This window comes from Nycticebus coucang, chromosome 7 (genome assembly GCF_027406575.1).
Source record: "Nycticebus coucang isolate mNycCou1 chromosome 7, mNycCou1.pri, whole genome shotgun sequence".
NCBI classification, from domain to species: Eukaryota; Metazoa; Chordata; class Mammalia; order Primates; family Lorisidae; genus Nycticebus; species Nycticebus coucang.
The window spans coordinates 36,217,364-36,231,310 of record NC_069786.1 but is presented as its reverse complement, the minus strand read 5'-3'; the positions used below and the strand labels follow the sequence as shown (position 1 = coordinate 36,231,310).

General features: G+C 33.4%; 1 protein-coding gene across 1 annotated transcript in view; it reads left to right on the top strand.

The window, feature by feature from the left end:
• The window catches only part of LRP1B (LDL receptor related protein 1B), a 2,318,354-nt gene that overhangs the window by 150,557 nt on the left and 2,153,850 nt on the right, over nucleotides 1-13,947 (top strand). The gene's annotated exons all lie outside the window — the stretch shown is intronic.

Sequence of the window (13,947 nt, the reverse complement as noted above, 5' to 3'; positions counted from 1 at the left end):
ATGGGCCCTTGCATCTTCTTTTTCTTGCCCTAGGCACATTGTGTATGTTCAGTATTTGTCTCTCATCCTCACCCAGCACTATATAGCTATGAAAGTCAAGAGGGATTTTTTTTTTACTTTTAGGGTTGTTCACTTATTGAAATATACTATTTAAAAAAAGAAAAGACCCTGCACAGGATCATTTATTTCATTAATCCACTAGTTATGGAAACCGTTTCTACCTTATGACACTAAGGTACCAAATTTGACAATGGGCAGTGGTGGCCTACAATATCCTGTGTTGTGTTATAATATGCATTACTGAGTCCTTCTCAATAGGAGACAGGGACTCAACAGGAAATGATTTTATAATCAGTTGTATGGTCTGCCATTGACACAGAAGAGAGTTGAATCGCATGAGAGTTGACACAGAAGAGAGTTGAATCGCTGCCCCGATAGAACAGTCAGATTAAACCTTGAATTGGGGATAAAAATAGTATTGAGGGGCAGCGCCTGTGGCTCAACGGAGTAGGGCGCTGTCCCCATATGCCAGAGGTGGTGGGTTCAAGCCCAGCCCCAGCCAAAAACTGCAAAAAAAAAAAAATAGTATTGAGTATAGGAGAATTACGTAATGTTAGACAGTGGGATTCTATAGTGTGGATCAAGGAAATTCAGTGGAGACTCTTGGCTATCTAAGAATGAAGGCAGGTGTAAGTGTGTGTGTGTGTGTGTGCGTGTGTGTGTGTGTGTGTGTGTGTGTGTAACAGTCATGAAGGAAAAGGAAATACCAGAATACCTGTAGGAATACTTCCTATTTTTCATTTTTTCCCCTAATGGTCAGATTTTTGTCCACCTCTGTTATCTGGGCTGTACCGTACCCTGAGTACTATCACATCAAAATTATTTCCCGGCAAAAAAAAAAAAAAAAAATTATTTCCTGTGATTGCTCTGTGATTTATAGAACCTTCTATGTTACATTGCAGAAAAATAATTGTCTTTTCTATCCTCTGTCATAGAACACCATTTAATGCTGTCAGTATTTCCCACTCGAACTGGCTACATTTTTTTCTTAAATGTGAATGAAATTAGTCATACATAAGCTCTCTGAACATGTGATCTTGCGGAAATGTGGCAGAAATACAAATGAAAGGTAAAGCTAGTTTAGCATAAAAGAAAATGGATGCTCCTTAATATAAAATTTATTTTTCATACACCTTCTCAAACTAAGTTTGAAGTCACACTGTCTTTTACATATAATTGACTTTATTTTTAGGCAAACAGGATTCTATTATGTGAATAACTAAGGTGAAACAGTGCAAGTTCTGATGATTGTTCCAGCAATTTAATGCAAATTTGAGGTGAAAGTACAAGTGTTTTTGTTCCTTTAGATTACACATCATACTTGAATATTCTCTACTGCATTTTTTCAGTAAGAAGATCATAACAGCAGAGTTGTTCAGAGAGATAAAAAAGAATTAGTTGTGATTTTAGTGTTCAAATATAATAAAGAATGAAAATATTTCACAGGAGGCAGTGGCATTTGCCCTGGTAGAATTCACATTGTCTGAAGTTATCCTGAAGTATCCCCTAAGGACATCCTTCTTGAAGAAAACAAAAAATAGCAAAGGCAAATTCTAATCTGTAATGCTTTGGTTATATCACGAAGCAATCAAGCTCTGTATTATGTGTTTGATGGGTCTCCATATAGAGCTGTAAAATAAATTTTTCAAAGCAATTTTTGGCAACTAAAAACTGTTTTCTTAGGTGCTTCTTCTAAATCAGATCTCCAAAGAAGTTGAACCACAGGTTTAGGTATCAGCCAGCCATTAGCCCAGTAGAACCTTAACATGTTGTCTCCACCAACACTGTACTAATTGAAATACTTATAACCTGTGATATAGACATAGCTGTGGCGTGTTCATTAAGGAATTTCATTAAGGAAGTTCTAGTTAGAGTATAAAAAAAGACACATTTCAATCTTTTAGTACAGAGATTTTTATGCGATTGGTAATTATCTAATATGAGTATTTCCAGTGATTAGAAGCATGGGGGTGTCTGTTCCGTTCAATCTTTCAGGGACCTAGGAGAATGGAGGTTCTGCCATTTTCAGAGACAAGACTCGAAGGATATCTCCCGGCAGAAAGAGGAAGACATTCAGCAAACTGATGCTCTTTAATTTGTCTTGCACCAGAAGAGACAAGCAGTATATTTATGCTTATATTCTCTTTGTCAGAACTATTCACTTGGCCACTTGGCCCCATTTAAATGCAAAAAGAATTTGGAAAAATAGACTTTGGATGAGCAGCCACTTCTCGGTATTAGTTCTACATCAGGAAAAAAGAGCAAAAATCTCTGGGGGACAGTTAGCCTTTTTCTGTTAATCCCTTATTTGAAGGAAGCTATGCAATTCCCTTGGAAAACCAGGATAATCTATTGCCATACTAGTTACCTAACTAGATAATATATGCAGACTTTGTTAAGTGTTGCAGTGGCCTTCTGTGAGATCTCCATGCTTCTAGACTCACTCTCTTTACTGTCCATTCTCTGCTTAGCAACTGGAGTATCATTTGAAATACACAGTTTATTTAAATCCCCTGCTTGTCATCTTCATTTGTTGGCTTGTACACAGAATAAAATGGAAACTCTGGATCAAGACTGTAAGGGAGTGGTTATCTGGACCCTGCTTAACTCTGTGTTCTGCTATCCTAACCCTCTCTCCTTGTTCTTGGATTATAGCCACACTTAACTTCATTATGACCCAGCCCATCTCCATTGTATTGAGTCTTGTGGCTTTCACTGCTATTCCTGAAGATCGTGGTGTTAGATTTCTCCATTCAGGTTGCAGATCCAATATCTAGTCCTCGGAGAGGTCCATCCTGACCATCTAGCTAATGCAGCAACCTCACAAACAGTCACTCTATAACATGACCTTACTTAATTCTCTTCCTAGCACCCATCAGTCCTATGATACATAGTTCCATCAGATTTTATAACTAGTTGGGGTCATGGATGGTCTATTCCAGTGTTTTCAACTTTTTTTTTTTTTAATTTCATGGCACACTTGAATCTATTGTTAAATTTACACAGCACATTGAAGTTATGTTGCTTTAAAAAAATGTGCTTTGAACTTCTTTCTAAAATAATTTAATTAATAATATTTAAAATTTTCAGGTTACACCTAAGACCCAATCATGGCACACCTGTATGCAAAGCACACCGGTTGGAAATCACTGTCCTATTCTGATCTCTCATTTTACAGGCAAGGGAACTAAGACCCAATTTACTGCTCAGTTGCCTAAGATCATACAACCGTTAATAGCAAATGTGAGACCCAGAAGCCAGTAGATATTTCTAACATTTTACAAGATAATTTCAAAGGTGAAGATATAATAACCTCATATTCCTCTTTGTAGATTATTATTTTTTTTAGATGGAAGGAAAGCTGCTACTTCTTAACAGATAATAAGTGGGAGTTAGCTTTTAAATACAGCAGATTGAGAGAGAAAGGAGTAGGCCAGGTGCAGTGGCTCATGCCTATAATCCTAGCAGTCTGGAATGTTGAGGTGGGAGGATCACTTGAGGTCAGGAGTTCAAGAGACAAGTGAAATGTCAAAGTTAACGTAATCTTCAGCTGTACTGTTTAATACAGTAGTCTCTAGCTACCTGAGGGCATTTATAATTGAATTAAGTAAAATGAACAGTTAATTTCTCATCAGACTAGCCATGTTTTGGTTCTCAATAGTCACGTGGAGCAATTGACTACTGTATTGGATAGTGCAGGAAAACATTTTAAGCATCCAAAAAGTTCTACCTGGAAGTGTTGGCTTTCTTATCTTCTCCTAGGGTTTGTGCTGCTAGATTATGGACTCCATCATTCTCTTTTTCTTCCTAATAATTTATTTTTAAAATCATATTTTCAATTTCTCTGTTGAATGTCAGATGCAGGCTTTCAACAAAGCATCCAAGGTGAATGGGGTGTGCATGACTGCAGTTCACTGTAAATCTCTGTGAAAGGTGGTACTTACAATATGTATTTGTTTTAATTTCTGTTTCGATGAAAATTGGGTAAATTCTTATACCATTATGTAATAGTAGTGCTGTGAAAACTAAAATTCACATGATTGTTTAAAACCCTTTCTAGGATATTTTATTGTAGCCAGGGGATTTCATAACAAGGTTGGTGGCCCTCCATGAGGTGGGGAAGGAGCATCCATGCTCTTCTCTTTACTTTCGTTCTAGTCGCCTGGTACCAGGGACATACTAGCCACTTTATTAATTTCCAAGGTAACTGAGTATCATTCCTAGACCTCTCAAGGGCATGGCTAGCAACTCAAAAGTGAACAGTCTAGTTTCTTTCTCTTAATTGGCGATGTTCTCATTTATCTCACTCATACTGAAGAAAGACTATCTTAGGATCTTCAATGATTTGGACTATCGCTTCTATTATATGAGGTGGCCTCAAAATATAAAGAGGTTCCATTTATCTTTCTTGTTGTGAAAAACATATATTAATGAGGTCATAAGGAAGAACACAGATGACAGAATAAAAACCAATTACAAGAACTGGGAAATCACGTTAAAATTAATATGCTACTGATAATGGCATAATGATCACTGTCATTTTCTAAGCTTGGATGTGCAAGGCCTTCAATCTAGCTGCAATTTTTTCTGATCCAATTTGGTAAGCAGTTCTGAGGCAGTATCTGAACTATAGCATTATCACAGTAAGTAGACTTTGCCCAGGCATGGCAAAATAATTCAAATGGAATAATCTCTCTCCTTTGTCACCCAAATACAGATGAATATTGTGTTTCTCAATATGTAATTTAAAGGGGAACATTGACTAATTGGAGAGGAAATAGCCAAGATTGTGAGACAACCAGAAAGGAGACTGAATATGAATGTGAAAACAAATAGATGGGAACAAAGGCGGTTATCTCAGATGAAAAAAAAAATAGAGAAAAAACATAATAAGATTGTTAATGGGTTTGTGAGTCTGTCATGAAAAAGTGATTCTATTTAGCCTGTGTAATTTCAGTCATCTAAATGTGATGAAATGATGAAAATCAAATGGAGATAGATTTTATATCAATGCAAGTGTTAAATGGTTGGTGATGTCATTTTCCTACCCTTATTTTTTGTTCAAGCAAGTATTAAATTTCCACTGGTTAGGAAATTTTTAAGTATTGATTTGGGGGAGGATGGTTTTCTCATAGAAATTTCTATCTCTTTGCTTTCTTCCAACTGTGAGATCCTATAATTAACCTCTAATTGGGAGCTGAGAGACAATTTAGCTCAAGAGTTAAAGAGATGTTAATACATAGGCAGAATTGATTACTGATGTCTAACATTATTCATCTATCCTTATTACATAGTGAGTAGAATAAAGAATAAGTATTCCATAAGAATGCTTTTTTGTAATTTCATGTGACTCTCTTAGGTCCTTTCCTATCTTTTTCAGTTCTGAAAAAGTTAAGTTTATTGGCTTGACAAACTTACCTGTCACTGTACTCTTCATTCAATTAAGAAAACTGACCTTTTTATGACTTACTTTCCAGAAAAAAAATGTCTTTTTTATGCTCTTCATTTTTTTCTATTCTCACCCAATTGCTTTTAATGTCAGCATGTTAAACATACACAAAACATATGCACCTGTACTCACACACTCCCATAAAAGAACAAAATTCCAAAATAAAATGACAGAACAAAAATAGAACAAAAATAAAGCAAAACAAAAGCAATGCACAATTATGATATGAATAGACTAGCATTGATGAAAAATGGTGATGATTCTTTACAGCGCAAGGCAACTTTATCATCACACTGGGTATTTTTAATATTCTTTTGCGATATATGTTAGATCAAATGCCTTTATTAATTGCTCTGGAGTCTTTCAAATACCTATGATTAAATTGCCCAATATTTTCATTCCTTGGATAAAACTTTACCTTCAAAAGCACATTCGGAGACCAAAATAAGAGTTTAAAATTATCTGCAAAGAGGCATCTTCTAAATAAGTCTCTTTCTTAATTACTTGAAGAAAACAGTGTATTTTAAAGGCACACTGTTAAACTTTTCAAGTTATCATTCCACTTCATACCTCTTTATTTGGAACTTCGAAACAACATAAATTTCATATGTACATACATGTGTGTATATGTATATGTGCTTTTGTATATATTCTCCCAAATGCTCTTTTAATGCAAATGAAATTCACAGATTGCTTGGTTTTTCTTGTACACTACAATATAATTTATTCAAAATTGATGAGCAAAATCGCTTTCGATTTTTTAGTAATTGGCAGCAGTCCCCAATGACCCAATTAAGCATAGACGTTCTTTTTTCCAGAAATGTAATTTTAGAAAAGAGATGTCCATTTGAGCATATAACAATTATAAAATTTTCTCTTCTTAATACTGAAAAGAATCAACTGAGATGAGGATACATTAATAGAGGATGATAATTTATTAAATCCCCATTTTTAAATATTATTTGGTTTTGGAGTATTTAAATGATTTTTTCTATATACAAATATATGTTGTATGACATTATGATATAAAAATAATACCTAATATATAAGTAATTCTCTGACAAAATACAGCCCATTGTGGATGTTGCAATAAGAATATTAACCATAATGATTATTTTAAGCTAGGCTTGTATGAACCAGAATAGTGCACTATGGTATATAGCATTACGGTTGAAATAAGCCTATTCTTCACTTCATACTATATAATATTCTGTGATCTGATACTACCGAGTATATTGTTTTTACTTGTTTTTCTTGTGAGCAATTAACTATGTTTTTTGTACCTATTAGATTCTGAAATGATATTTCTTGTTGATCATTTAATTTCCAAACCCATTAACAACAATAAAATGGCAGGAAATGTATAGAACTGCAATGATATTTAAAAAAAACAAAATGTCAAAGTAAATCACTTGCAGTATAATGGTTTAGTAATCTGAATTGTCAAGCTTGATAGACATGAGTGAATATCACAGCTTATTAGATAATTTTTAATATATAATATGATTTTAAATGTGAAAATGCAGTTAATTTTGAGATTAAAATAATTAAAATGGATTAAACTTTAAAATCAATCTGAATATACTAAATTAGTTATATCAAGAAAACAATAAAATTTTCAGACACTGTAACTTTTTATTCCCAAGCCATTTATGGCTCTTTCTAGATATCCTGCAACACTGAACTAATTAAAAATATTCAACACTCAAAAATATTTTGAAAAATAATATTATCTTAGAGAAACTTTTTTTATAATGCACAGCTTGTCTTCTTTAAATGGCCTTTTTCCATTTTATCTCCTATTAACTTATTCAAAACACACCAATTGTCATAACATCTTTATCTTCTTACTTTTTGGGATTCCTGAAATGTTTTTTGCTAAACTAATTCCCATAGGTTCTTAAATTTTTCCTCCTGCTGATTCACATATCTGGTCTGAGCATAGAAAGTCATGGGTAAACGGTGGATACTAGAGAACCACTATTTCTTATATAACACACATGTACAACATGTACTCTTTATAATGAAGGGAATTTAATGGTTCCATTAAAGTTATCTTAATTGTCCAGATCAGATTCATAGGGCTATGATCCCCACTAGAGCAGAGAAGCCCTTGTAAGTCACTTATTTATCATGTAGTCCCAGAAGAGTCCTTGGGATTGCAAAAGTTTGCAAATTGGAAATGGGGTAAATGAATAAATACTGAGAGAAATTTGTGTAAACTCTCCATTAAAAAGTCATGAAAGGGCTGCAACAAAGAAAGTTATTCAGTTTAGCATTTTCCAAACTTTTTTTAACCAAACATTTAACTTTTCTTGAGATGCCTATTAACATCTTGTAAAAATTTGGTGTTCTAAATTTGCAAAAGGGTATAGAAGTATTTGCAAAAGATTATCCTGGGGAAAAAGTTGACAATCAAAAAATATCTCTATTATGTTCAACCTTTTTCATTTATCTGAATGAAAGCAGGTGCAGGAGGAATTAGAATTATTGAGAAAAAGAATAAGTCACATTTTGTTTTTAATTTAATCAATGAGACTTTTTTTTTTTTAGAGCCTAAAATATAATAGGCTCTACTGAAGAACTTATAAAATACTCTTTAACTTTTGGGGCCACTTTATTAGTTTTTAGCATTTCTGAAAAAATTAGCATAATGAGTATTTCAGCATAAAAAAGCACTTAACATAAATAATACAAAACAGTGTGTGAATTTGAATGTTATGTGGAATTCTCACCATATTATATTCTGACTCAATGTAAACAGAATCAAAATCCTTCGAAAACATTGACCTGCAGAAATGTTGCAGTTAGCATGGACTCAGATCTTAGCAGTTGAATGCTTCAGAGATTGTCTGATGCCTTCAGGAGGCCTACTAGATAATGGTTTCGTTTCCTTCTTTGCTGAATCTGCCTGGGAAAATCCTGACTCACCACACTCTAATGCCTGGTCACTCCCAGGCATCAAACACAATTGGTGTTGATGAAGAGAAAAAGGCAAAATCAGTCACCTACTCCACTGCTTTGAAAATGGGTCAACTAACTATGTTAATGCATTACAGCTGCAGTATTCCTAGGACACTAACAGGAGGGAAAGGAATAAAAGGAATTAGAGCATGCTCCTCTATGGTTTTTCTACCTTCAATACATTTATACGGTCTGTTGTGTGGCTTTGCCTGGGTTAGGACTTGCTGCAAATTGAAACCAGCTGCAGAGTTTTAAAAGATAATGATGTCTTTGGTTTTCCTTGCAGAAGGCAGCTAGTGTTAATTTACCAACAAGCAGACAAGGAAACCCTTAGAACTATCAACTAAATTCACATAAACCAAGAAAAGATGTGAAAGCACATATGCTCAAAGAAAACTTTTACTCCTTTAGAAGAAAATTCATTTTGTTAATTTATTAAATGTGGATACAGAGCAAAGTGTCATTTTGGTCAAAGTTTTACAGCACTTTGTCAATATCAGATGTGGTTCATGCATCAGTCAAATTCAAGCAGTAACATAAAACATGACTAGATACGTGCCAAACTTGTCTAATGTAATTCGGATACGTGGTGGGGTGTAGCATCGGTGTGGTGCAGAGCATATGATGTAAAGTCACAATATGTTAGCTTGTGTCATCTTATAATGAGATATAACAAAATATAATACATCACATCAGAATAAAATGAAAAATACGCAATGTAACTTTCAAAAGTGAACATGTAATTGTATACAGTTATGATTTAATAAAAAAATTAAAAAAAAAAAACAAAAGTGAACATGTATAAAGGGGGAAAAGTAAATGCTGGGAAATCTAGGCAGACTGAGAAAGCAAGTCATTTTAATTTATTTACAGATCAAATCATCACTAGGGTGACACTCAGCAGAGCGGCCACTGTTAATAGTCAGGGCTTAATATCTGCCATTTCAAATCAGGTGGTCAAAAAATTGGAGCACTACTTGTCAGGTTAGATGCCATTATTTTTTTCTCTGAAGATTATTCATACTGTTTTAGGTCTATTTATGCATAGAACCACCAAATAATGCAAGAGGCTAGTTTTTTAAGTAGGCTATTTTTAAATTGTATTTTTGGTGTAGATTTTCTACATAACATGTTTACATTTGTATTGGCATTCATTTGCAAATCGCAGACTAGATTGCCAAAGAATAACTACTATGTCTTACTATGATACTAAGGTTCTTAGCAAGCAGACTTTGTAGTGTTTAACTAGTGATGGACTCGGAAACTCCACAGGTTGGAGAATTATTATACATACTGTATTTGAAATTATTCACAGCAGAAGCTTTAAATCCAAAAAAAACCCAAAACATTAAATCCTCATGACTCAAATTCTTAACGTGTTCATTGATCTCTGATCTTAGTGAAAACAATGTTTGTGTGTTGGGGGGTTAGTTCTCCTTCCTGTCCTCTTGTTGCTCCTACCCCCGCCTTTCCTGGGATTTTGAGTATTAGATTAGCAGAGGGTCTCAGAGGTGGATAGTTTGTAACCCCAATGAGGAAAGGAACTGAACGTTTATTTGTTCTGGCAGTCCTGCTCCTAAAACACTCCTTATAATTTCAGAAGGAAACTCCTGAGACAGTTTGATTACACCCATTTACCTTCAGAGAGTCATTGAAGGTATCTGTGCAAAAGACTGACATGTAAACAGAGTTTAATGAAGAAAAATGTGATTCTTAAAGTATTAGAAGGACTTACATACAGCCTATAACAGATGTATCACTGAACAATTTGTTAAAGTATTCACCTAGAATTTTGTTTCAATATTTGAAGCTATAGCAGCTTTATAAAACTTTGTAAAAGCATTGTTCTCTTCCTCTGTGGAATTTTACACCACTTTGCTCAAACATCCATATAATATATATTCAATTATTTCATAATTCTTATTACAAAAGTCAGGCTTGAATATGAAATCCTTGAAGGGAACATCAATGTCTTAATCATCTTTGTATTTCACTGTTACCCACAGTGCATCGAACAGTAAATGTAAGTTTTTATATATATATAAATATATATGTAAGTTTTATACATATATATAAAATGTATGTAAATACTACTTTCCTTTTCCTTATGGTCTATGTGAGGGTGTTTCATTTGTTTTAGACATGCATATATACACAAACAATATTCATGTCTGGACAAAAACCAAGTCCTATATCTGTTCTCACAATTGTTGCTACTGAATCCCATCACTCTTAATTGCAAATCAATAACAAGTACTCAAACATAGTTTCTTGAGGTTAAAACTTCCTTTCTCATTTGGCAATGATGCTGATTTTTTTTTTTTTTTTTTTTTGTAGAGACAGAGTCTCACTTTATGGCCCTCGGTAGAGTGCCGTGGCATCACACAGCTCACAGCAACCTCTAACTCTTGGGCTTACGCGATTCTCTTGCCTCAGCCTCCCGAGCAGCTGGGACTAATTTTAATCAATAGACAGTTATTAAAACCAATTTTATTAGACTTGCTAGTAAGGATTAAAAGGAAAAAGATATTGAATGAGCACAACATTAAATTCTATTAACAATTGTACTTTTAACATGTAAATCACCACTACAGTTGGAAATCATTTATTAACTTTAGCAATTTGTAAGTCAATAAGATATATTGGTAAAATACTACATAGTAGATACAGCGTGAAGTATAAAGTAGTATAAATAACTTGAAATTAGAAATATTTTGAGCATAGTGATATGCCAGAATTTGTTAATCTTAGAAATAATTATGTAAATATTACTTCGATAAATAAATTCAATTTAATTTTTATTCCTTGGGGATTTAATTTATGTATTACTAATCTATTAATCTATTTGGTAAATTATTTCATCCACACAGAGGCAAATATAATATAACATATTGAAATTGTAAAAGCATAATTTTTAGCGTATCTCAATATTGAAACTTTAATGAGTTGTAGTTAGATTCAAAAACTAAATTTCATTAAACTTTATAATACTAAAATTAGGAATAAACAAGATTTGATTTCATATTTAAATGCAGAAAATGTGTTTAAAACAGATGGATCTAGAAACAATTTTTTCATAACCAACATCTAAAAGACCCCATTTTTATTATTATTATTATTAAATCATAGCTGTGTACATTAATGCGATCATGGGGCACCATACACTGGTTTTATAAACAGTTTGACACATTTTCATCACACTGATAACATAGCCTTCCTGGCATTTGCTTATTGTGTTAAGACATTTATATTCTACGTTTACTAAATTTCACATGTACCCTTGTAAGATGCACCACAGGTGTAATCCCACCAATCACCCTCCCTCCGCCCATATTCCTCTCTCCCTCCCTTCCCTTTCCCCCTTCCCATATTCTTAGGTTATAACTGGGTTATAGCTTTCATATGAAAGCCATAAATCAGTTTCATAGTAGGGCTGAGTACATTGGATACTTTTTCTTGCATTCTTGAGATACTTTACTAAGAAAAGTATGTTCCAGCTCCATCCATGTAAACATGAAAGAGGTAAAGTCTTTAATGTACACAGCTATGATTTAATAAAAAATACATAAATAAATAAATAAATAAATAAAGTCTCCATCTTTCTTTAAGGCTGCATAATATAAAGACCCCACTTTTGTTTCGTAGGCTAAATATTTCGCATGTGTGATTAATTGCAGGCACAATTTTCCACACCTGCGTATGAATTTAATTAATTATCCGTGCCTAAATTTGAGACTACAGAACTTAAAAATAACACCTGGAAATTTCTACTTCATTTCATATGGAATCGAAGGAGAGCCATCTTAGTAAATATTAGAAACCTCAGTTAATACATGCTATATTGTTTAAATAGGAAAAAAAGTATGCAGGATAAAGAATCTGTTCTGACAAAAATCTCTGCTAATTTGAGAATGTAATTACTAAATGATATGTATATACAATATAGCATTTACATTAAAGTTAGTCAAATATTTGTTTCTCTCTACATATACAAATTTTTTTTTAAAGAGGAATCATGGTGATTATTACATGCATTCAAAATGAAACTACTCTCAATCACTATTCAAAGATGATTTGTATTTGGAAAATGATATACATTAATCTGTTTCTATAACTGGCTACACATCCAAATGGTTAAGTTTAGGCATTAAAAAACATGAGTAAAATCATTCCACTAGAATAATGTTATTACATTAATAAACCTGGCTCAATTGTGGTGATAGTATTAGAGTAAAGAGAAAAAGAGTTGAGACTGGTGAAGTTTTAAAGAGGATAGAACAATACTGGTGATAGATCAGGTAAAAAGGGGTGAGTGAGTTGTGTCCATAGTTTCTGCCCTAGAAAATGAATGGCACTGACAGCTTGTCGGTTTCAAAAGACCTGTGTATGGCTCAATAAATATAAGAAAATTTTAGAAGGAAAGGCGGACATAAAGGCTGGTGAAAGAGTAGGAAAAAAGTAAAAATTTATATTTAAAATAATAACTATGGCTGCATGTTATACCATTTCTACTGTTTTCTTGATGCTGTATCCTAAAACATATTTTCCTGATGCCTGTGGGCTCTCCCTGCAAGATAAATCATCATATCCATTCATTCACTTATTAATTTTTAATGTTACCATCGACAAAATCCCTCTGGGTGCCTGTACGTAATTACCAAAATAGAGTATGATCATAAAATGAATAGAAGCTAAATTCAAAATTAAATAAAAGCAGGTCACCTACACATGAGGAAAGGCCCTGGTACTGAGTAAGCTAAGCCATTATCAAACTAGGAACAGATGGCCTAAAACAAAGGCTGTATGAAGACAAGGGTGTCCTTAGGACAAAATGTCTTTTATTGAGGAGAGAGGAAGCTTCCATAATATAATAAACTTTTCTTCAGTGTAACCTTACGGGCATACTTTTTTCAAGGATATTTATTCATTTTAAATTCACTAGCGTACTTTTCTGCCTAGTTTTACCTAAGATTACATGTGTGAAATATTAGAGGAGAAACAAAGTTGATATTTGGGACTTGATACCACCGTATCTCAGTTTATTGAAAGGTAAGCATGTTCTTTATGCTTGCTTATTTCTCCACACTCAAAAGGATTTTTTTGCACCTTAAAGTTTCTGAATTGTGTATTGTATGTTTAAAAATCACTGAGGGTAAATTTGAAATATTTTCACTATGAAAACTGATAAGTATTTGAGGTGATGGATATGTTAATTAGCTTGATTTAATTATTCCACATTGTGTTAATGAATCATATTGTCACTTTGTACACCATAAATATATACAACTGTAATTTGTCAATTATAGTTTAAGGACACAGAATAGATTCAGGATGAATTTGCAGGTTGCCAAATAGGGATTGTGATTGCAGATTATAATTTAGACCAATTTTAGAAGGATGGAATGAAGGTATGTAGCTGGCATACATGTAGGACAGAGAGAAGAACTGAAGAAAAAGCTGGCGGTGACGATTCT